General features: G+C 38.6%; 1 pseudogene; it reads left to right on the forward strand.

Moving 5' to 3' along the window:
• The first annotated feature begins 278 nt into the window (after nucleotides 1-278).
• LOC143389964 (bifunctional purine biosynthesis protein ATIC-like) lies at nucleotides 279-23,723 on the forward strand (annotated as a pseudogene).
• Nucleotides 23,724-26,307: the final 2,584 nt, after the last annotated feature.

Consider the following 26,307-nt stretch of genomic DNA (forward strand, 5'->3'; position numbering starts at 1 on the left):
GGGAGGGGGAGGGGGAGGGGGAGGGGTGGAGGGGGAGGGGTGGAGGGTTGGGGGAGAGGAAAGGAGGGAAGATGGCGGCCCAGGGAAGGGTGAGGGAAGAGAGGGGGAGGGGAGGATGAAAGGGGGGGAGGGGTGGAGGAGGAGGAGGAGGAAGGAAGCTGGATAAGCTAGGCCTATACCCCAGGGCTCCAGTAAGTCGCTTTCGCCTGTCGCCTGGGCGACATCACCGGGGAGACCGAGCGGCTCCTCACGGCCGGGCGCTTCACCGCGGCAGAGGCATGGCGGCGACCCTCAGCCCCCCGCCGCCTCCTCCCGTCAGCGCCCGGGGCTGGGGGGTGAGGAGGGGGACGTCTGAAGACGAGGTGTTGGGGCAGGCTCACCCAGATCCGAGGAGAACAGCCGCTCGGAGACTTGGCGGCCCGGCCTTCCTTCCTTGTCCCCGGGGCTTTCTATTCCGAGGTCCCCACGCTGCTGCAGCCCCAGGCTCCGCTCCACGCCACGCCCCACGCCACCGCCACCACCGCTCGCTCCCGGCCCCGCCCCCGCCGCTGCCCGGCCAGCCCTGGAGCAGCCCAGTGCGCGCAGCCGCACTGCGGCCCAGCGCAGACTGCACTACACCTACCGCTGGGCTGGGGGGCGTGTGGACTAGTGTGTGCGGTGCATGGGGCAGGGGGCCCGGGAGGGGGGCGCACGGGCGAGGAGCACGCGGCTGCGGAGGGTGGGCGCGGGCCAGTGGGCCTGGGGACCGCACCGCTATGGGCCGGTGGGCCTGGGGATAAATCTGCTATCTCTGTTTTAAGTGATAATCTTTAGTTGGAAGAACTGAATTTTATTTACTAAATTTATTCCTGTGTAGTGTACTCAGGAAATCTGTATCCTATTTTCAGAATTTGCTGTTCTAAAATTTTATTTTTTCTTCCTATAAATGCCATATATGCTGATTGCAGAAAATTTTTTAAAGTGTGGAAATCTATAAAGAAGATAGTAAAAGGGCTTATAATTCTCAACATGTTAATGTCTTTCTTCCAGTGTTTTTATAAGCATTTACTTTACTTCATAGCTTACACAGAAGATACAGTTTTGCTTCTTGCTTTTTTTCCCCCTTGCTCATATATATTATGGGCCTTTTCCCACATCATTACAACTTATAATTTGCCAGAGAATGTTTTTGTGTGTAGCTTTCTGGAGGTCAGCTTGACTGATGTGGGTTAATATTTTAAAATTGCCCTTTATATTTTGTGATCTCTGTTATCATTTTTCTATGTAGTTTTAACATTTACATAGTATTTAATGACGTTTTGTATAACACCCACACTGCTTCTTTTCCCCCTTTTTTATGGTATGAGGAGTTGAACCCAGAGGTACACTATTCCTGAGCTTCATTCCAGTCCTATCATATTTTAATTTTTTTTGAGATAGGGTCTCACTAAGTTGCTGAGAACCTCTATAAGTTGCAGAGGCTGGCCTTGACTTTGCGATCCTCTTGTGTCAGTTTCCAGAGTAGCTGGGATTTTGGGCATGTCTTGCCACGTCAGGCCTTACCTCACTTTTCAGAACAGGTTTCTTTTTCCACTTGTTTGATATGCCACTTTTATGCTTTTTTAATCATAAAACTCAATTCTTATTTCTACTTGGTTAATTTCTGAGATAAGAATATTTTTAATGCTTCTTATTAGATACTGCCAAATTGCTTCTCAGGTTGAATCTATTTCTTAATATTTAATTAGTATGGTTTATGATTCAATTTCTGGATTCCTGAAAAAAATGTAAAATTAGTGCTTTAGTATACTGGTTTTCCCCAAACATACTTCAGTTAGAAAATAGAATAACATTTATTTGGAAAGTTAATAGAATTTTATGAAAGAAATGAAATGTACCTGGCCAAGGTGGTGCACTCCTGGAATCCCAGTGACTCCAGAGGTTGAGGCAGGAGAATCAGAGGTTCAAAGCCAGCCTCAGCAATTTAGCAAAACCCTAAGTAGATTAGTGAGACCCTGTCTAAAAATTTTAAAAAGTTCAGGGAGAACTAGGAATATAGCTCAGTGGTTAAGCACCTCTGGAATCAATCTTTGGTACCAAAAAATAAGAAGTCGAATAGTGTGAGAAACTTAGGACACTGGAATAATTTTTTTGTTCAATTCAGGCTGTGAAAAAAAATCTCTTGAAATGAGAACAATAGACTTGATGGGAGCTGTTTGGATTATTGACAGTTCAGAAATAGTCCTAATATTCTGTTTATGTGTTTCAGAGATGTCTCTGAGATAACTGGATTTCCTGAAATGTTAGGGGGGCGTGTGAAAACCTTGCATCCTGCAGTCCATGCAGGTAAGTGATATTTTCAGTTTAAAACAATCAATGGTTTACAAGAATATTTAAAACTTTATAGAACAAAGGAGAAAGAAAGCAAGTCATAAGCTGAAAAAAAATTACTGCTTGTTAGGTTATATTGGTTTTGTCACATCAACTGTCAAATTTCATACTGCATTAGAACCTGTTTAAAATCTGCCTTACCTTATTACATTATTAATTCAGATTATTTACTTTTGCTTGCTCTTACTCTTGTCTTAGTAACTACTAATTTAGAGTGTTGTACTTCCTATTGGAGTTACTGAAAATATTTAGTTTTTATAGTATAAAGTATAGACTTTTAAAATCAGAAGATACCTGATTTTTTTAAAAAAATATTTTTTTAGTTGTAGATGGATCTTTATTTTATTTATTTATTCTTATGGGGTGTTGAGGATAGAACCCAGTGCTTCACACATGCTAGGCAAATGCTGTACCACTGAGTTACAACCCCAGCCCCCAAAATACCTGATTTTTAAAGGATATTTCTTGGAGTGCTTTATTCATTTGCCTGACACAGTTAATTGCAAATAAACAAAAATGGTAATAAATAGTATATTGCTACCTTGTCAGTTGCAGTAAAATTGGGCAAACAAAAACTGGAAGGCTAATGATCATCAGAAAAGCCGTTGACTTAGGGAGCACCTGGACTGTGATGGATTTGACACTATTGGTATAAAATTTGTTTTGCAATTTTTACATTTGTTACTCAAGAACCGTATATTAGGTACTGATCCAAGAGATTTTTAAATATACTCACTATTATTTTTTGCTCAATAACTCTTAAACTGCATTTTGTCTTTATATAATTAAGAGCATTAAAGGATTTAACTTGATTGATGGGACTTCATTAAATTAAGTACCTTCTTGTTTTCTGAACTTAATCTTTCTTTAACTTTGTTGAATTAGGAATCCTGGCTCGTAATATCCCAGAAGATAATGCTGACATGGCCAGACTTGATTTTAATCTTATAAGGTAAAAATCTGAAGTTGAACTTTTAACACATCAAGAAACAAAGACAAAGAATATGCCAAACCTGATGTTCTTCACTCTATTTTTCCTTCACTGTAAGCCTTGCAGAGTCCATCTTTCTCTCCCCTCCTCTCTTCCCCCGGTTCCTTTCCTCTACTAATACCTCTTCAGTTTTCCTGAGATCCCCTCACCTTTCTTTTTCTTTTTCCTCTTTACCTTTCACATATGAGAGAAAACAACCCTACACTCAACCTTTGACTTTTCACATTTCAGCCCCTGTATATTTTCTTTACAGGGTTTTTAGTTTAGGTATAAACTTAGGTCATTGATTCATTTTAAATTAATTTTTATACATAGGTGTGAGGTAGGGGTTCAGCTTTACTTTTTTGCATGTGACTGTCCAGTTGTCCTGCATTATTTGTTGAATAGATTTTTTAAATCGTCATTGGGTGGGCTTGGTCTGCTGTGTTTCTATGTTCCATTATGCCAACACTACTTCACTACTGTAGCTCTGTCTTATGTTTTGAAATCAGCAGCTGAGTTTTCCAACTTTGTTTTTTTTTCTCAAGATTATTTTGGGCTCGGTGTAGTGGCCCACACCTGTAATCCCAGAGACTCAAGATGCTAAGGGAAGAGGATTGCAAGTTCCACTCCAGCCTTGGGCAATTCAGCCAGTTCCTGTCTCAAATAAATAAATAAATAAATGAAACCAGGCTAGAGATACAGTTTAGAGCACTTGCAGGTTCAATCCCCAGTTCTAGAAAGAAAAAAAAAATGATTGCCCATTCAGGGACACTTGCATTTCCACATAGTTTTTTAGGAACACTTGTCCATTTCTACAAAAAAAAAAGGTAGTTGTAATGGGATTGTGTTCAATCAATCAATAGGTGATTTGGGAAATGTTGCCATTTCAGGAGTATATTAAGTCTTCCAACCCATGAACATGGGATGTCTTTTCATTCATTTCTGTTTTTCTTCACTTTGTTCCATCATTATTTTGTACCTTTCAGTATGCAAGTTTTATATGTTAAATTTATTCTTAAATATTTTTATTCTTTTTGATGCTATTGTAAGTAGGTTTGTTTTTTGAATTTCAGTTTCTGATTGGTCCTTGCTAATGTATACAGTTGCTTTTTGTCTATTAATCATATATCCTGCAACCTCCATGCATTTTTTTTATTGGTTCTAGTAGGTTTTCTTGTGAATTTCTTGGGATTTTCTGTATATATAAAACATCATGGCATCTGTGTGTGGGGATAACTTCACTTTTTTTTTTCTAATCCTGAGGATGCCTTTTTTTTTTTTGGTGAGTTTTCCTGACGGAAACCTCTAGCACAATTTTGAATATTAGTGATAAGAAAGGCTTTTCTTTTTAAGTATTGGGCCTCAAGCTCAGGAGCACTTAACCAATGAGCCACATCCCCTTGTCATTTTTTTTTTTTGAGACAGTTCTGGCTAAGTTGTTGAGATTGGCTTTGAACTCTAAATTCTCCTGCCTCATCCTCCTGAGCTTCTGGGATTACAGGTATGCACACTGCTCCTGGCTTGCCAGGTGCTTTTTTTGTGCATCTATTGAGATGATCAGATTTTTTTTCTTTATTCTGTTAGCATTATATTAACTGTTTTTTTCTGTTTTAAGAAAATTTTTTAGTTGTAGCTGGACACAATATCTTTATTTATTTTTATGTGATGCTGAAGATCAAACCCAGTACCTCATAGTGTAAGGCAAGTGCTCTACCACTGAGCTACAGCGCCAGCCCTTAACTCTTTTTTTTTTTTTTTAAACTTACCCCAACTCCACATTATTGGGATAAACTCAGCTTGCCATGATGTATAATTTTTTTTCTATTTTTGTGGATTCAGTTTGTTAGGATTTTTTGTGTCAACATATATAAGAGGTAGTGGTCTGTAGTTTTCTTGGGACACGTTTACCTGGTTTGGTATCAGGAAATAGACTTAATAGAATGAACTGGGGGATTCAATCTCCTATTTTCCCAGAGTTTTTGATCATTTTCACTACTTAAACATGTTTGACTCAGGAGCCTGCCCACAGGAATTTGAAGTCCAGAGAGTGGAAGTCTACTTCATTAGTCATTTTAAAATTATTTCTGCATTTTAAGTTATTCTTTTGGCCTTCCTGTTAACATCATTTTTGTGACCACTCTGAAGGCAAAACAAGTATTTTACCTTTAGAATGTTCTACTGTTTTTCATCATCGTGAACAGTCCATTGGTAAGTAAATCTAATTTTGAACATCCTAGATAAAAGTGATCACAGTCTAAAATGAGGGTGTTATTTGTAGTTTGGTGTTTTCCATTTCTGTTGAAGTGTTTTAAGTTTCTGATGGCCTGATGAGGTTACCCAAGTGGTTCCTTGGAGGGACCACTGTGTGACCAGCTGGACAAGTAGACCTTTTAGCACAACTTTTTAGAACTTTTTAGAGCTCTGAATGTCAGGCTCACAGTTTGTAATTTGGATCTTTTTGGCTTTGATCACGTTTCTAGTACTGACCTCTTCCTAGATAAGCTGTAAACCACATAAGCTGAGTCTTCGGTGACGCTCGCTTCTCTCCTTTCTAGAGTTGTTGCCTGTAATCTGTACCCCTTTGTGAAGACAGTGGCTTCTCCAGATGTAACTGTTGAGGAGGCTGTTGAGCAAATTGATATTGGTAAGTTAGAGAAACCATTTTGAGGACTGACTCAGGAAGGGATTATTTGAATTCTAATGAGATTTTCTTTCCATTATTAGTGAAACAAAGATAGTTACTTCTCCAAGATTATCTTCTGGGATAATTATAACTTTTCTGTTTTATTATCTATTTGTGGTATGGAGTTTTATTTAGGTATTTTTTTCCTTATTTGTTTTCCTTTTTAAGTCAAGAATTAAAGAGAATTTTGTGTACAGTGAGTATAAAGATATTTTTTTGTTGTTGTTCTTGAAAGGTGGAGTGACCTTACTGAGGGCCGCAGCCAAAAATCATGCTTGAGTGACAGTTGTGTGTGAACCAGAGGACTATGTGACAGTGTCCACAGAGATGCAGAGCTCCGATAGTAAGGACACCTCTTTGGAGACGAGACGCCAGTTGGCCTTGAAGGTGGGGGATGCACTAAAGTTACATCTGAGCCAGGCATGGTGGTGCAAGCCTGTGATCCCAGTGACTTGGGAGGCTAAGTCAGGAGGATTGATGGCAAGTTCCAGGGTAGCCTCAATAATTTAATGAGGCCCTAAGCAACTTAGTGAGACCCTGTCTCAAAATGGAAAATAAACAGGGCTAAGGATATGACTTAGTGGTTAAGACCCCTTGGTTCAATCTCTGATACCCCCAAAAAAGTGATGTTTATCGAGTACAGTGTTTGCCAACCAAATTTATTCAGTTCTTGCTTAGATATATCACCTAACAAGGCTTTGTTTGGAACTGCTATCCTTTTGTTAAAAATAGAATCTACCAAAAAGAATGAAAGACAACAGGAAGGGATCATTTGTAGAGTTATTCGTTGTTTGTGTCATGTTTGTCTCTTGCACAGGAACCAGGTATGCAGTTTGCTGTGTGCCTAAAACTCTCTTATCCCTGCTGCTAGTGTCTCACAAAGCTTACACCTTTTGTAGGCATTTACTCACACAGCACAATATGATGAAGCAATTTTTGATTACTTCAGGAAGCAGTACAGTAAAGGAGTGTCTCAGATGCCCTTGAGGTATGGAATGAACCCTCATCAGACTCCTGCCCAGCTCTACACACTGAAGCCCCGGCTTCCCATCACAGGTAAAGCCTAGTGTTGTGTGACTGTGCTGTGTATGGATACTTGTGTGGCTTTCTCTGCATTGTACTGATATGAGTCACATTTAGAAAATAAGATAAATTATATAATACCTCTTGCAACTATCCAAAATTGGGATACCAGTTGGACTTGTGAAATGTTGAAGAAATCTGGGGTAGCAAAGAGGTCAAGTTGGAGATGCAGATTAGAATGTCCTTCGTATGTGGATGGATAGTTGTAAAGATGTGGGATAGGATGGGATGCCTGGGTTTCACAGGGGAGGATCAAGACCAAGCCTTGGGGTGCTTCTCCACTTGGTAGCAAAGCAGTGGAGGGACCAGTGGAGGAAAACCTACACATTTCGATGAGGTGGAATGCTTTAGAATAGAGGAAGGAGCAGTTTCCTTGGAATGATAGCTTTAGAATCCATTTGAAGTGGGCCAGAACACAAATTTGAGGTTTGGAAATAATGATACATAATTCTTCAAACAAATTAGGATTTCCATTGGTTTCTAGAGTGAAAAGAGGGTTTTCAGTGTTTGTTCTTGATGTGGACTGTTGGAACAAGTCCTTGGTTAGGGAGAGTGGAGAACAGGCAGAGAGAATTATAAGTGTGGCAGCTTCGGAGACCAAGCACTGATAGAGCAAGAGCAGCCTTGTTCACAATACAAGGGCACGCCCAGAGCCCACAGGCTGGCATCTTTGCTGGTGGGAAGGAGCAGGCCTTCCTGTCAGCTTTCTTTGTTGGCCTCAACAGCTTGGGGAGAGGTGAAGGGGAGCAGGATAAGATGTCTGTTAACTTAAAATGCTCTTCTCCTTCCCCTTCACATTCTTTCACTATCTGTTTTTATTCTACCTCAGGTACATTATGTGTCTAACAATACTCATGTCTCCATTAACTCCATAACAGACACGACTGTCTTAACTAATCTCTGCTTTCTTTCTTGGCCTTCTTGTTTCAACAGCAGAGAATCTTAAAAATGTGCAGCAGATGATGTCACACCTGCTTGAAACCCCTTTCAGCCTTTCCTCTTCAAGCACCTGCCCAGATCTATTTCCTCTGCAGTGTCCTCACCCCGCTCCCTAAAAAATACTAAAAAATGCCATGGGCATTTAAGTTCATCCATGTCTTTTCATGGCTTAATAGCTTGTTTCCTTTCATTGCTTAGTTTTTTTGCCTCCCTCATTAGCTTACTGAAGACAATGATATGGGGGAGAGGTAAGAAGGGGTCCTTTATTCACTGATGTATCCCAAGTGCCTGAGAAGCCACTAATGTGGTAGGCAGTTAGCAAACATTTTGTGCAAGGTTTTTACTTTTTTCAAAAAGTCTCTACTATTCAAGATAACATGTGGGAAATGAAATCATGCAGATTTGTTTTTAGTTAGTGCTGGCTCACTGTTTGCTTATATGCACATCTTATGTTTATTCATGAGAGATACTAGCTCATGCCAAAGGTAGGAAAATAGTTAATGCTAGACTCTGAAGTTGCAGGCTCTTCCTAATTCTCCTTTCCTCCCACCCGCACCTCTTGCTTTAGCTTGTAGTATAATTTTTTCAATTGACAAATTGTAAAATTGTCAATATGTACTCTTTATCTATAATTACAACAATTATCTCAATTCTGAATTTACATGGATCTCTGACTGATTTCCAGTCTTGTCCCGATTCCTCCTGTACCTGAAACTATTGTTGATTGATGTCTAGTCTGGCTGGATCTGGTCCTCCAGCAGTGTGTGTGCCTAGCACCTGTGTATGAGTTCACGCTCAGCTGCTTTGTTTTTCTTTGTCAAGTTCCTATATGTTAGTGTCTCCTTGCTCTTAATTGTACTTTACTTGAAACATTTGTGTAGACTTGATAAGTTTTATTTTTTAAGGACTGTAAAGTGTGTGTGTGTGTGTGTGTGTGTGTGTGTGTGTGTGTGTTTGTATACAGTGCTCAACGGAGTGCCTGGATTCATAAACCTGTGTGATGCTTTGAATGCATGGCAACTGGTGAAGGAACTCAGAGAAGCTTTAGACATTCCAGCCGCGGCCCAGCAGGTAAAGCACTGTGTTCCTGAATGCTCTGGAGCTGCTCACCATGTGTTTCCTTTAAAATCCTTTTATATGCTTTTGTATACTTGACACGCTGTAATGTGAATCTAGGTGTTCTGTGAAGGTTTCAGTGAGTCTAGTGATAATAGTATCAATATAATAATATCATAAAATACGATAACACATATAATTATTTGACTGTATTATGAGATAGGAAAATCAGGCCTTTTTTGCTGTGTAAGCATGATTTTATCAGTCAAATGTTTTTCTATGTTTAAAAATGAATCTTAATAAAAGATGAAGAAGTTGTTCTTATGACACTTCATCTGTTGCTCCCCCCGCCCCCCTGCCCCAATACTGAGGATTAAACCCAGGGGCACTCTACCACTGGGCTACATCCCCAACCCTTTTACTTAAATGTTATTTTGAGACAGAGTCTTACTAAGACGCTAAGGCTGTCCTGGAACTTGCAATCCTCCTGCCTTAGTCTCACAAATTGCTGGGATTACAGGCCTGCATTACTACAACTTTTTATAGCCATGTATGAGATACCCTTTTGCTTCTGAATTTAAACCCTAATTCATTTATACATATACATATACATATATATATATATATATATATATATATATATATACACACACACACACACACACACACACGCACATGTGTTATAGAATTAAGAATATACATATGGATACACACACATATCACCAACTTTGCTGACAGTACAACATATAATTATTTCTCAGTATTTATTATTTGTTAAAGCAATAGGAGCAGGGAAGAAATAATTGGTGTGTGTTACCAAGCAAAACAGAAACAGTCAATAAGGAAGTAGCCCAGCTTCCTATACACTGGGTGCTATCAAGTTTCAGTGACTCTGTTTGCAGAGGCTAGAGAGGAGATTAAAGCCCCAACCCTACCCTCCTGCTGCCTTGGTTCCCCCAGCAACTCTATTTTTGGTGTTCAATTTTGTGGATAAGTAGGATTTTATTTGGCACAGGTGGTAAAAAATGTGCTGCATAGACTAGACATTTAAAAGAGTCTTGATTTAGGAGATGACTACTAGCAACTTGAGGCTTTAAGTTTATTGATTATTTTGTGGTTTTTGCTATAGGAGCTGCGGTTGGAATGCCACTCAGTGAAGATGAGACCAAAGTCTGCATGGTCTATGAGATGTATAAAACCCTTACACCCATATCAACTGCATATGCAATATCAAGAGGTGAGAATAATAGGATTTTTATTTTGGGGGGAGAAAAAGCAATATTTTATCTTAAACAGAATAAAATAGTGATGTCGTTGTTTCAGTATAAAATTTCAAGTTATATTTGTTTTTATTAATACTTAAGAATGAGTATGAGTACCTTGGAACAAACTTGTTCATAAAATTATGTTAGATTTTAATGTGATAAATGGAATTTTGTACATATAATTTGACATTGAATGCATTTTGATTATTATATGATAAAACTATATATTACTTTAACTATAAAACTATATTGTTTTATATACTTCAGAAATATCTAATTCTTGAGTTTATTAACATGGATTTCATTGTAATTGTATAAAAGATTATTGAGGAACCTATTGTAGTTCATCATCTATAGCAGAGTCAACAAACTATAACCTTCAGACTGAATCCAGCCTGTTTCCTATATTTATAATGTTTGATTAGATCCCGGCCACATGCATTTTTGTGTATTTTTAGTGGCTGATTTTGAACTCCAGCTGCAGATCTGAGTAGTTGCAATAGAGACCACTAAATGCAAAGCTTAAAGAATGTTTACTGTCTGGCCCTTCACAGAAAAATTGTTCAGTGCCATTCTAGAAGGTAAAATTGATGAAAGCTTGCTGATTGCTTCAGTTAAATGACATTGATGGATCTGTTAATTGTCTTATGTAAACAATAAGAAAAACGGATTTTTATATGATCATATAGGCATGGTTTAAATGTCATTTTCTGTTCGAGTTTGAGTGAATACCTTATTTTTATTTTTATTTACAGGGGATGATAGGATGTCTTCTTTTGGTGATGTTGTTGCATTATCTGATGTTTGTGATGTCCTAACTGCAAAAATTATCTCCAGAGAAGTAAGTGGACATTCATGTATTTTGATCTGTGTGTAACTGAGTAAAGAATTATTCATTCATAGTGTTTTTTGAAGCTATAACCTATATAGTATTTATATTTGTACCTGCTATAAATTAGCGAAGTATATCATGTAGAATGTTCATATATTTTATGTAGTGCATGAATGCTTATTTTTCTAATTTTGAGATGTAGTAAATTGATTTTAAATGGATATCTGATGTTTGGGTAGTTTTTCTTTATATATGTAATTCTTTTAAGTTCTCTAGTGAGTATTATTGCCAATGTTGCTGTTTCTGCAGAGCCGGGCCATCTTGGTTGCTAATGAAATAATGAAATACCTTTGGAGATCCTGAAAGAGACCATAATTGGCAAAAATATAAATTGATTTGAATACCTAACAAACATTCCATAAAGGTGATGTTGCCATTGGTGTTGGGGAAACAGAAAAGGAAAATGTTATATCTCTGGTTGCATCTGGTCTGTTTGTCTTGCTGTGGAAGAGCAGGCTTTACCTGATGCTCTTGAACCAGGTCCTGACAGAGCCTGGGCTAGAACCTGTGTCACCTAGTGCAGAACATCACCTTGTGAAAAGAATAATAAGAATTGGGTTTTCTTCCTGTGGTATATGTAGTAGAGCAAACCCTCATGTTCTTAGTTAAAACTGAAGAAAACTAGCCAACAACAACAACAAAATTACAAGAAAAGCAAGGAGATAGGGTCAGTTGTAGAAAATAATTCTATTAAAATAAAGTTTAAAGAATTTTAGTATCAGCATTATCTGTTGGTAGAAACTTGTAAATGCTATAATATTTAAGACAAATAATTTTTGCTAGACTTTTCAGTCATTTTTTTTTAAATATAGAAACTAACATTTAATGTACTTCTAGGTGTCTGATGGTATTGTTGCCCCAGGATACGAAGAAGAAGCCTTGAAAATACTTTGTAAAAAGAAAAATGGAAACTACTGTGTTCTCCAGGTTAGTGTTAGTGAAATTAGTTGGAAACATTTATTTGCTCTTATTTTGTGTTTCTCTTTCCCCTTGTTTAATCTTTCCTTTATGCAGACACCTTAATTTATCCCTCTCCACTGTGACATCTTTATCCTTAATTCTGCAGTTTCTTATTAATTTGGGGGTTTAAGGTAAGGATATAACTTCCTTTGGTAAGGATATAACTTCCTTTCTATTCATGATTTTTTTTAAGAATTTGATGTGGTTTCCTGTTCAAAGGGTGTGTTGTTGCATGAGAAAATCTCCTCATCCTTTTCTGCTATTCTATTTTCTTTTTTAGAAGTAACTTTCTTGCTATCTTTCTTGAAATAGCATATACATATTTATCAAACAATAGCACTTGCATTTCTTTTTTTCTGTTTTCTTACTGAGACAGGTATACCCTGCTTCTGAGTTAGGAGTTTTTCCCATTCTATACATCTTAACTTACTAGCTAGTCACCAGTCACCTCTGCACACACCTCTTCAGTGAATAACTTGAAAAAGTCCTAGAAGTTGAAATAGGACTGAATCACAGGCTGTATATATTGATGATTCTGATAGATCCTACCCCTCTTAGAGGTCACACAACCAATTCATATGTTTATTTTTTTGATTGAACTTAGGGGTGCTTACCACTAAGCCATATCTGCAGCCCTTTTTATTTTTTATTTTGAGATAGTTTCACTACACTCCTTAAAGCTTTGCTAAGTTGCTGAGGCTGGTTTTGAACTTGCAATCCTCCTGCTTCAGCCTTTTGAGCTTTGCTGTATAACCAATTTAATGTGCTAATGGGCATTGTAAGAGTGCCTGTTTTCTCAGTATATCGACAACATTGTATGTTTTTAACTTTTTCCTCTTCACAGATAGGTGAATGTAGCATCTCATTGCAGTTTAAATTTCTCATTATGTTTGGAGTAACTGTCTTCATATTTAAGAGTATTTTTACTTTTTTTAATAAACTATTTTCTATCTGTTTTTCTGTGAGGTTCTTGAGGTCTTTCCTTACTGATTTTTATGAATTCTTCTGTATCAGTACGATCAGCCTATGAAAGTAAAAACTCATAATACAATTTCCCACAAGGTCTTATTAGAAAATCTGTAGAATTCCCAACTTTACATGCTGGAAGTTGCTAAGTGTACAGTTTATTGTTCCTGAGTATCTTAGGGGGATTGGTTTCAGTTCAAGGATGCTCAACTCCCTTTACAAAGGGTTCAAAATTTGAGAGAAGATCACAGTAAATAACAAATTCCCTTCCAGACAGCAAAGGCACAGAATGCCAGTTCTATTTTCTCCAACTTAACTTCTAATTCCAATGTTAGCTAGGTATTTTGTAATAGATTTTTAGAAAGAAAGAAAAACTAGAATGTAATTCCCCGCCCCCTTGGTTACTGGGGATTTAACTCAAGGGTACTCGACCACTGAGCCACATCCCCAGCCCTATTTTGTATTTTATTCAGATACCGGGTCTGACTGAGTTGGTTGTGCCTCAGCCTCCTGAGCCACCGGGATTGCAGGCATGTGCCACTGTGCCTGCTTAGAATGTAATATTTTTGCTATAGTAGTTAATGTAACTGAGCACATACGCTTCCTGGAATAATTGGTTTTATTTTAATTTTTTTTCTTATTTATATATTCCCCACACTTTTTTAATTGGTGCTGTACAGTTATGCAAAATAATGATTTCATTAACATTTGTATGTGCACATAATATAACAATATAATTTGGTCAGTTTTGTTCCCTAGTACTTCTCCTTTCCTCCTCCCACTCTCCTTTTCCCTCTCCCTGTGCCCTTTCTTTATTCTATTGGTCTCCCATCCATTTTGGAATAATTACTTTTCATATATTGTATATAAGTTGTAACTTAATACCTAAACATTTTGGAACAAAATATTGATGCCTGGGTGTAGTATTATATCTATATTAAAACAATCTCATGTTTGCATTAGGAAAATGAATGTAATTTTATGTAGGATGAAATCTTTTAAACATAAATGAAATGCAAAAATTTAAAAATGTGGACCTAAAACTTTTAACTTTTTAAATTTGTGTCTTAGATGGATCAGTCTTACAAACCAGATGAGAATGAAGTTCGAACTCTCTTTGGTCTTCGTTTAAGCCAGAAGAGAAATAGTGGTGTCATCGACAAGTCATTATTTAGTAATGTTGTTACCAAGAATAAAGAGGTAAGTTTGAAAATATCTCAACTGAATGCTAGTAACTTTAGTAGGTCTGTTTTTAGCATTTATAAATTAACATTAAGGGCCATATCTGCAACTATATGCAAATGGATATAATCTTTGTACTGAGATGGATATTTAGGTTGCTTCTCAGTGCTTGTTCTCAGTGCTGTGATCAGTGTCATTGTGTAGATAGTTTGTATACTTGTACGGCTTGTTTCTTTGAAGGAGGAATGTATTAGGGTAATGGTGATTTGGGGAGGCTTATGTATTTTATCTCATTTAATCTCAGGGCACTAGGGGCAATGTCTGTCATCTCTTGTAAATATCACATAATTGTGACATTAGGTTCAGTTTGAAAATGTGCTTAAGTGAGCATGCTAAGTGACATGCACCTGTAATTCTAACAACTTGGAAGGCTGAGGTGGGAGGATCCCAAGTTCAAAGACAACATCATTAACTTAGTGAGGACTAGGGATGTAGCTCAGTGGAATTGCCCGAGTGCAATTTCTAGTACCCCCCACCAAAAAAATATTGCCCAGCGTACACATTAGGAAAGTGGATGAACTATTTTTTATTTTCTGAAATAACTTCTTTTTCAATATTAGTTTTAGGTGGAAACAGTATCTTTATTTTATTTTTATGTGGTGCTAAGGATCAAACCCAGGGCCTCATGCATGCTAGGTGAGCACTCTACCACTAAACCACAACCCTAGCCCATGAAATAAGTTTTTCTCTTTTTTTGGTGATGGGAATTGAACCCAGAACTACACCCCCTGGACACTAAAAATCTTTATTTGGCTTTCAATTTGGAAGGATATTTTTCTGTATCTAAAATTGTGTGTACTGCTTTTTTTCCAGTGATTTGTTTTCTTTCTTTATTTTTGTGTTATTAAAAAATTGAATGTAGGGATGATTTGCCACTGAGTTAGATTCCCAGGCCTTTTTATATTATTGTTTTACTTTGAGAGAAGGTCTCACTAAGTTGCTGAGGCAAGCCTAGAACTTGGGGGTCCTTGTCCCTCAGCCTCCTGAGTTGCTGGGATCCTCAGTATGTGTGTACCACAGTGCCTGGCTTTTCTAGTGCTTTAAAGGTACCACTGCTTTGTTTTCTGGTTGATTTGGTATGAAAACCTGGAGAGAGATTTTGAGGGTCTCGATGGTGGCATTTTGCTCCAGAAGGCCAAGTTATACTTCTGGCAGGCAAGTAAAAGGTGTCAGTCAAGAGTTGAGCTGATTGGAATGTGGGCTTCAGTTGGTGAGGACTGGTCTGTTGATGGGTCAGCTGTGCTCTGCAGCAGCCATGGGCATCCATTAGTATCCTCTCCTCTGGACTCCAAGTGTGTCCTTAGCTCTGAAGTTGGCAGCATCTATGCCCAGCTTATTGGAAAGTGCCTTGAGGGGAAACCATAGGTTGTCAGGCTTATATTTTCCTGCTCCAGTCTCTAGAATCTTTCCTGTCAGTATTTGCTGTTGTCTGAGCTCTGGGTCCATCTTTTTGTCATTCCTGGAAAAGGACTGGTCTTTTTGCAAGCGGTTTATTTACTAAGGAAGAAAAAGAAGTTCTCATTCATGAAGTTGCACCTAGAATGAAAATAAGCTTTAAAGTGTTTATCAGGATAGTTCTGTCTATTAAGCATGGGGTGAATAAGATATCTTTCTTGTTTTTCTTTATTGATTTAATGTATATTTTTTCCTTTTATTATTAGCATTGCTTCAATGCAAAGAAACATGTAGACATTGTACATAGGGATATCTTTGAGCCCTTGGGAGTTCATTCTTTATCAGGTCTGTGAGGTTCTGAAATTTCCACATAGAAACAGTATTTTGCATTAGCATTAGAGGATCACATTTTTTTTAATTTGAATCACTTTATTGACCTGGTTGGTTAATTTTTTTGAAGAAATTTATTTATTTTACAATGCTGGGAATGGAACCCAGGGCGTCCTGCATGCTAGGCAAGTGCTTGTATCCTAATCCAATGTATTTTTTAAAACATTGAGTGGGTATGGACCTAGATTCCATGGTAGTTATGTTGGCAGTTGTTCCTGTTGAGAGTGTCACTTTTTCAAGTTTTGGGTTTTTTTTATAGGTCCAGATGTATTGGACTGATTAATAATTCAGCAATTTTTGATAGGTTTTGTGTCTGAGTATTTTTTATAAGGGTGGAGGGTATGATCTTAATTTCTTAACCATTTTTTTTCTTTTTCCAAAGTATTCTTAGTAGAAATTTGGAAATTTAAGGATGAGAGTGATAGTTTCATTTTTCTTTATATTCTGATTCCTCTGTCCCTCTTATTTTACAGCAAATTTTGTTAACATTTGTGCTTCAAAATCATTAGTTTTTATTACTAAATCTGGAACAGGTTCAGTCCTGCAATAGCTGGACAGTGGAATGAGTGTGTAGTAATATTGAACATGTTTGAATTATTTTCTCTTTTCCCATTTTTCTTGAAGTGCTTCAGTTTATTAGATTCTCTCACTCTTACCACTTTTTCTCATTTCCTCATATTCCTGGCTCTAACTCAGAAAAGCAGTTTTATATTTGAAGGTAGACACCTCGGTGGCTGGCTCTCATTATTAATCTTTCCTGGAACCTAAAGAATCAAATTTGTAGTTGGTGACTCAGATAGCAGATAGAGATAAGAAAGTACATATAACATTAGTAATCTTAGAATAATAAATCTTTTATAAATTCTAAAAATGTTTTTAATCAAATTTTTAATTTTGAGATTTAAAAACAAAATTGTAGGTCCACACGTGGTTGTAAGAGTTCCTATGTCCCTTTTGTCCCCTTTGCCCTAGTGATAACTTCTTGCAGAACTACATGTAGTCCAGACCTATAGCCATAAAGTTGAGATACAGAACATTGCCATTACCACCAGGGTCCCTCCTGCTGCTCCTCTGTAGCCAGACTCACTTTCCTGCTGCATCCACCCCTCCTTAACCTTGGACAACTGTTAATCTGTTTTCCCTTTGTATAATTTTCATTCGTTGTACGCTTGTGTGCTGGGTTTCCCGTACACTTAATTTTCATTTTGTTGGTTAATTGCTTTGTGGCATGGTAATTGTAGGTTTAGTTTTTAAAAACAGGCCAAGCATTTCTCAGAGTGACTATACCATTTCACCTTCCTACCCACAACAGATGAATGATTCAGCTTCTACCAACTTTTGGTGTCACTTTTTACCACTGACTTTAAGTTTAATGTACATTTCCTGATAACTCATGATGTTAAACGTTTTTTTATGTGCTCATTTACCATCTGTATACCTTTTTGGCAAAATGTCTTTTGTATCATTTGCCCATTTTCTAATCAAATTGGCTTATTGTTTTTGTTACTTTGAAAATTTTTTTAATATTTTACAGTTCTTAACCAGTTATATAGTTTGCAGGTACTTTCTCCGAGTTTTTAGTTTTTCTTTTCATCTTCTTAATGGTCTTTCACAAAAGAGAATCTGTGACTTTGATGAAATCAAACTCTCCATTTTTCAGTCACTAACATTTCAGTAAGCTGCAGCCATATCTTGTGTCCACTTAGCCTACCAGTGTGGATCACTGTCCTTTTTTTCAGTTCATGTTCACTCTTTCTATTAAAGATGGTGGCATTTTTGACTGTGGTACATATTGTTGTATTAGGGCGGATAGTTCTGCTCACCATATTCTCAGCAAAGCATAAAAGGATCCTATTTGATTTTCCTGGAACAGCTTTGGCTGTTGCACCACAAAGGTCTGTAATAGCTGTGAAAATTAATCTCAACCATATTCCTCAACATAAATTTTACCATGTCTTCAGAGAGTGAAAGGTATTCTTGTCAAGAAGATATCATTCGTCAGTTTGGGAGTGCAGTATTTCACATCTCACATGATGTACATGAGCTTAATCCAGAGTTGCCACAAAATGGCATTAGTTTACATCTGTGACACCTTGGGCTTGTGCCAAGTTCTGCCATGAATATGTTAAATAGTTGATCCTTTTAGTAAAACATGGTAGTGGATAGCCAGGACAATTAATTTCACTCTGCCATTTGAGTGGCATAACTACATTAAAGGTCTGTTACTTTAACTGGCATGGAAGAAGCTTAACATTAAGTTCTAAAAGCCTGATGTGACTTCTCCATCCTGTGTTTGTCTCAGGTGCTGGAGTCTGCCCTCAGAGACCTCATCGTGGCCACCGTTGCTGTCAAGTACACTCAGTCTAACTCCGTGTGCTATGCCAAGAACGAGCAGGTAACCAGGCTATCAGATTCACCTCAGGGGAACTGTTGTTTTACAAAATGATATTCAAATATCCATCTGCCTCTGGTACTGGACAGCTTGAAAGGGAACGCTTGCCAAGTTTTTTTTCTTCTGGATTTGTCAGTATTTACTCCGCGCCTTGGTGTAGACTGTTAAAACTAATGATGATTAAGAAGGAGTTTTGGAACCAAGTACTAAAATTAGTTGTGGTGCTTCTTGCCTGGAATGTGTTGGATCAGTGAGCTGTTGAAACTCTGGTTCCTTCACTTCCCTTCCCCCACTGTAATACTTCCAGTGGAGAGGAAGGAAGGTCTGGGACCCTGCAGGCTCTATTTTTTGCAGCTTTCTGGGTATTTTCACATTCTTATTTTTGTTTGTTTGTTTGTTTTTGCAGTAATGGGGACGAAACCCAGGGTCTTACATATACAAGGCAAGCGCTCTGCCACGGAGTGATATCCTCAGCCTTTTATAATATCTTCCTTCAAATCTGTTGTATAGAAACACTTCTAGAGAGGAGTTCCTCCACGCTTTTAAAATCAGGTCTATTGGGGTGTGATCTGTACACAGTAAAACTCAATCCTTTTAAAATGTAGTTAGACCAGTTTTCCCAAGGTGTACCATTGTGTGACCACTGCCCTAGTCAAGATGCAGATGGTCCCAGACATTTAGGATTTGGGGGCTTGATGAGGGTGTTAAGCATGCCCAGATTACCATTCTGTTTTTCACTCTCAATACAAACTAAGATATTCAGTACTTCAGTATAGAATAGGCTTCAGGTATATGATGTTGCACATTATAGCTAATGTAAGTCTTCTGAGAGTGTGAGGTAGCCATGCTGTGCCATGGTTTTCAGTAGGGTAGGTGTACTTAGGGGCTTACTTTGTTCTTGTTGTTGTTGTTGTTGTTTTGGTACAGGGGAATGAATCCAGGGCTGCTTAACCACTTTATACCCCCAGTTTCTTTTTAATTTTTATCTCTGAGAGAGAGTCTTGCTAAGTTGCTGAGGCTGGTCTCAAACTTGGAATCCTTCTGCCTCAGCCTCTGCATTTTTGACTTAAGATCTTTTCAGCTTCCTGAGGGTTTATTGGGATATAAGCCCACTATAAGTTGAAGAGCATCTGTGTTGAACATTTCTTATTTATTTATTTTTAAAGGATCGAACAGAGAGAGAGAGACAGACTCTTCTACAGAGGAGGGGGGCCAAGTTGCTGCCCGAGGGAGTAGGGATGTCCTGCCCTTTATATATTTTAGATTTGCCTTGTTCTCATGCCCTGTCTTCCCATCCTGCCTAAATGACTCAAAATGTGGAGTGATCTGAGGGCCTGAATGAAGCCTCTAGGGGCTGCTCACTAACATCTCCTTGAAGGGAGGAACAGTTCCCTAGTGGCAGATAACCTTGTCAACAGGTTGGGGGAAGGGAAAGTGCTTTGGAGGTATTATTTCCTTCTGAATCAGCCCTAATTTTTCTGACCCAATCATCCATTACTGAAGCTGACTGTCCTTTTGCCCCTCACCCCCCAACTACCACAGTCTCCCTTTTGGTTAGGGAACCCTTTACTCCTACAAGGGGAAGTGGACCATGACCACTCTGGCTGCTTGGGGCTGAGAGGGGGCAACATGGGCAAGCAGTCTGAGTTTCCCTTTTAGGAATGTTTTGGGGGTAGTCAGGGGGGGGTCCCTGGTAAAAGCCTGGTTTGGAAGCAACAGGTTGTAAAGTTATCTGGGAAGTGGGTACTTCTCTGAGAGAAACAAAAACACATGAATGCTTGAAAGAGATTAATACATAATAAATGTTGGAGCATCCAGAACATGTCAGTGAATATCATGATGATGACAGAAACCCGTAATCTCTCACCAGGAGGTGCAAGAGCTAAGAAGCTGTTCCCATAACAAGGCCAGTGAGGACACAGCCTCTATTTGTGAATGTGAATCTTTAATATTAGTCACATTATCAGAGTTATCAGGAGTGTAAATGTAACAGTTTTTATAATGTCATAGATGCCCTTATAATAGTAGTTAAGAAATATAATGCCCTTTGACTTTTGTAAAATATCTCTCTATTGGCATAACCTCTGTTTGGAAAGATCTGTTACTTAGGGCTAGATGATCATAATAGCAGACACAGTTCAAGCCTGAATAGGAGAACATTTCTTACTATTAAAATAAACTTCCCTGCATCCAAACCACAGAATGCAAGATTGAACTGGTTTATCATTAAGGTCTCTCCTAACTCGAGGGTGAACTTGATTTTGCTGTAGCTTCAGCTCTATGGGGAGCCCTTTCTTTTCAGAGTGTCTTCAGCTTGGCTCTTGACATTTGTTAAATTATTTGGTCCATAAATTCAGGGGAGGGTATAAGCAAGAGAATATAATTAGCATGTGACCTAAAAGATCCTTTAGTGGTTGCCAGAGGTTAAGATTGCCAGTCTCTGGTAACAATTTTGGAAGGTGTGGCTCTTGATGTCTTGGACTCAGATTCTGATAAAATCCAGTAAGGCCATGTAGAATGATTGCTTCACTGCTGACATCCTTTGAGAAGTAAGGTTTGTTTCACTAGGTACTCATTTTAATGTCTATCTTCCCAGGTTGTCGGCATCGGAGCAGGACTGCAGTCGCGGATACACTGTACACGCCTGGCAGGGGATAAAGCGAACTATTGGTGGCTTAGACACCATCCACAAGTGCTCTCAATGAAATTTAAAACAGGCATGAAGAGAGCAGAAATTTCCAATGCCATCGATCAGTATGTGACTGGCACTGTTGGCGAGGTAAAAGGATTGTCATTGGGTTCTGATCAGACTGTTGTTTACCCTTTTATGTGTAATAGACTTCAATTTCATCACTAGAGAGAAGACGTTTTTCTTGAAATTCTGTATTGTTTACAACTGAAGCTTTTTACCAATTTTTTGTACCCCCTATTACCTGTTTTATCCCCCCTCCCCTCACACCAGTCCCTTTTGTTTTTTATTTTGAGACAGGGTCTCACTAAGTATCTCCTGTCTCAGCTTCCAGAGGTTCTGGGATTGCAGGTGTGCTGTTCTTGGCTCACTTCATTGTTTTTTATCTTTTTTTGAAACCCCAGAGCTACTGTTTTTTTTTGTTTGTTTGTTTGTTTTTTAAGTTATAACCACTGGTTTAACTCTGGATGATTGTACTTCCTTTGTGTACAAGCTTTTCATGACCAGGATTGTTTTTCATCCATCTTAAGGTGCTGAGCATGAGGCTTCCTGCATGATAGGTGTGTATCCAGCAATAAGTACAATTACCTGATAGCAGGTAACTAGTGGCTTTCTTCTTGTCCCAGCACCTTTCTAACAAGCAGCATTAACAGCTCCATATAGTTTTGTTGTCTTTCCTGTTTTTTAATGCCTTCTGTTTTGAAGAAGGCATGTGGGAGGTTTTAAATTGCAAACATCAGGTAGCCTGCCAGAGGAAAGGATTTTAGCCGAGTTTCTGGACACAGCAAGTGCTTAACAAAATATCGGATAGAAAATGGATCTGGTAATCAAAAACCAGGTGTTCTTTTGAATGGGTGAATTGACTATGCTAAAGTGTCCATTCAGGACCAGGAAGCAATTCAAGTGTCATTGAAGAGTGAGGTTGCACACTGTGCCCCAAGTACTTAAAACACTCTTCTTTTTCACTTTGATACTTGGAATTTTCAGTTTGCTATTACCCAGCAAACACCTACTAACAGTCCTGGAAGAATCTTTATGTAGGAATAAGAAGAAAAATATGCTAAAGTCAAAACGGAAGTACTCTTTAAAATTTGAATAACTGTCATGTCTGTGCTGCTACAATGTTATCACAGACTGGCTAATTTATACCATAGAAACTTACTTCTTATAGTTTTGGGTGTTGAGAATTCTAATGTTAAATTGCTGACAGACTTGGTGTCTTGTGAGGGCTAATCTGTGCTTCAGTGATGACACCTTTTGGTGCATCGCTGGCAGTGGTGGGACAGATACTGTGTCCTCACAGACGAAAGAGGTGGACTTGCCCCCTGAAGCCATTTCACAAGGTACTAATTCATGACTGCCTTCATGGCATAATGGTCCCACTTCTTAGTACCACTGTATTGGGGACTAATAAATTTGGGGTTTATACAAACATTTAAGCAACGTGAATGGTGTTTTGATTTGTCTATATCTGACTTTATACCTGAATCTAAAATTGTGTGGAAATGTAGTGCTAGACTGTTACCTGTTTCGTAGATTATATATGGAGGATTGCTTTGGAAACCCTTTGGCAAATGAATTTCTATTTGCTTTAGTACAGGGATAAAAAGTAGTGGGTTTAACTTAAGAGATTTGAGAGCAAATATTTGGAATAAACTGATTTAGAAAGTAAAAATGATATAGTCTATATTTGGTAAACTTAGAATCACTTTTCTTCCTTAATGAAAATGTTTTTAAAAACATCAAAGAACTCCTTAAAATATGTCTAGTTGTGTCATTAAAATGCCCAAGTGCGTTTCTGTCCTTGTTGCTTTGCTCTTCTTCAGTTAGAACTAAAGATGGTGTTGGACTAACTTGTCCTCACTCCCACCAGGGTGAAGATTTGCTGAAGTGGCAGGCGCTATTCGAGGAAGTCCCTGAGTTACTAACTGAGGCAGAGAAGAAAGAGTGGGTGGACAAACTAAATGAGGTTTCGCTCAGCTCCGATGCCTTCTTCCCTTTCAGGGATAATGTTGACAGAGCTAAAAGGGTAAGTAGGAATTGTGCATTTGCATTGGATTGAGCATCATGTAGAAATGATTTCCAAAGTCCTGCTTCTGATTGTTAAATTTCTTGGAGTTACATATGATATGTGATATAAACCAGTACTACCTAGAGGATTATTTGACTTCATCATTTGATGTGTGGATCATCCAAATGCTGTTCTTTGGCCTGTATGAATGAGATTTCATTGGCTTACGCTCTGTGGAGGGGGATTTTGTTTTTTGCATAAACTGGTTTTGAAAATCAATACCAATTTTTCCTTCAGAGTGGTGTGGCGTACATTGCACCCCCTTCTGGTTCCGCTGCTGACAAGGTTGTGATTGAGGCTTGTGATGAACTGGGAATCCTCTTGGCTCATACGGATCTTTGACTCTTCCATCACTGATTGTGTCACACCTCGGTGGTGTGCTCGTGTGTAAGGGAATAATCGTGTGAAACTTTGAAAATACCTTTTTAGAAAATAAAATATTTTAATGATTAGATCTGTGGTTTTAGATGGTTGGGTTTTATTTACCTGAAATCTACTCTAACACTGGCACTTTATGCATGGGGGTTTTTGGGCAGAGCACAGGAGCATCCCTACCTGTTGGAGCTTGGCTCATCCACAGCGTTCCCTGAATGAAACAAATCTGCCAGTGAGCCACAGAGGCTGAGCATGTGAGCAGATGGTACCATCCTTGCTCCTCAAGCTTCCCTGGGGGGTTCCTCTCAGGCACGGGTTTTGTTGTTGTTGTTGTTGTTGTTTTTGTGTTTATTTTTTAGTTGTAGTTGGACACAGTACCTTTATTTTTTTATTATGTGGTGCTGAGGATGGAACCCAGGGCCTCACACGTACTAGATGAGCATTCTCCCCCTGAGCCACAGTCTTCCGACATGGGTTTTTACCATACTTCTAGGTGGCATGGTGTTCTACTTCCTAAACAATCAGCAAATTATCCCCGATGAACTGGACCCTTAGAGGGGATTCATTACTAAGTTATGTTGACTCTCTTTGTGGATAATGCTAGTGCATACTTTTCTTTTATGTGGGATGGCCATAATTTTAGGAGCCCAAGATCTCTTCCTTTTGGTATTTTTTGCTTTGTTTTGTGGGGTTTGGTTTTTGTTTTGTTTTGTTTTTTGGTGCTAGGGATTGAAGCCAGGGCTTCTTGACTACTAAGCCACATCCCTAACCCTTTTTATTTTTACTTTGAGACAGATCTTGCTAAATTTCTTCGGTCCTTGCTATGTTGCTGAGGCTGGCCTTGAACTTATGATCCTCCTTACTCAGTCTCTGGAGTCACTGGGGTTGCTGGTGTGCATTTCTGTGCCTATCAACCTCTGTCCTTTGGAACAACATAGAAAACAAAAGAGAGCTGGGCTGAGTGATGCAAGCCTGTAATCCCAGCAGCTTAGGAGGCCCAGGCAGGAGGATGATGAGTTCAAAGCAAGCCTCAGCAAAAGTGGAGGTGCTAAGCAACTCAGTGAGAACCTGCCTCTAAATAAAATACAAAAAATAGGTCCGGGGATGTGACTCAGTGGTCGAGTGCCCCTGAGTTCAATCGTTAGTTCCCTCTTCCCCCACAAAAAAAATGAAAAATAGAAGTCTAAGGGTGTGGCTCAGTGATAGAGTGTATTCTTAGTGTACATGAGACCCTGGATTCAATCCCTAGCATCAAAAATAAACTTTCCACGTAGTCCATATTTTGGTTCCCAGATAGACCCAACATTCTCCTTTTGTACTGAAGGTTAGGGCTATGAGAGGGCAATGCCTCCCTGAAGCAGGCAGGATGGTGTGTGCACGTGTCCTGCAAGTGGTCATGACTGCTTACTTACATCATACATCTGGTCTTCTAAAACCTTTTGGCATTGTTCCCCTTTATAGATAAATCCTACCCATTTCTCATGTCTTTAATCTATTCCCTTAGAACTTTTCAAATATTCTTCAAGGTCATCTTTTTGAGTCATTTATATATTAACACACCTTCCATCCATTAGTAGTACTCTGCCCCATTGACCCAGGCTAAAAGTATTGCAGAAAAAAATACATAACTTCAGCAGGTAGGTCAGAAGACATTGCAGCCTCAGCCTTAGTGTCTTGGATGACCTGCCACTCTGGGATGGGCCCAGGCCTTGTTGTAAGGAGGTCTCAGCGACCTGCTTGAGAAAAGAACCTTCCTTGGTTCCACTGGCTGCCAGCATTGTGAGGGAGTCACCCCGAAAGGAGAGTTTCCAGCTCCAGGTTCTGGCAACACCTGGCTTCTACCTCTTGGGATGTCTGAGCCACAGTTGCTCACTGGAGCATTCCATGAATTCCTGCCAACAAATAGAGAGACACCTACCTGTTGGAAGTCATGGAGTTTTGGAATAATATGCTATATAGCAATAAATAGTTAATAGATTTGTGCTGAGGGCCATTATAAATTATTAAGTATATTTTTTGTCTTTCCCAAGCTACTGAGTATTTTTTTATCTTGACCAAAGGTTAATATTAAGGACATAATTTTGGGGGGGCAAGTGTAGCATAGTAAGGCATCTGTATAGCATATGTAGTATTAGGTTCAGTCCCTAATAATACACACACACACACACACACACACACAGAAGATATAATTATTGAAACAGTTTTTGCTCTATTTAACACTATATTGCCTAATCATGCTTACACATGTAATTCCACCAACCATTAATATTTTGAGTTTAAAAATTATGTATTGTGCCTCCAGCCTAGGAAGTAATATGAATGGTAATGATGAAATTTCAGTTCTTACACAGTCCTCTTTTCTGCAAATGTTAAATAGCAAGAAGAAATGGATTAACTTGGAAGAGTTATACAACAGTGTTTGTGTTTTGTAGTACTATTTTAAGAATATTTGTGTAAGCATGGTTAGGAAATAAATATTCAAAAAGCATTAAAAGACCAGTCATAATTTTTAAATTCTGCAACATTGCAAAAAAGATGAATTCAGTAGGAACCGTACACACTGCAA

This window comes from Callospermophilus lateralis, unplaced genomic scaffold, assembly GCF_048772815.1.
Source record: "Callospermophilus lateralis isolate mCalLat2 unplaced genomic scaffold, mCalLat2.hap1 Scaffold_129, whole genome shotgun sequence".
Lineage (NCBI taxonomy): Eukaryota > Metazoa > Chordata > Mammalia > Rodentia > Sciuridae > Callospermophilus > Callospermophilus lateralis.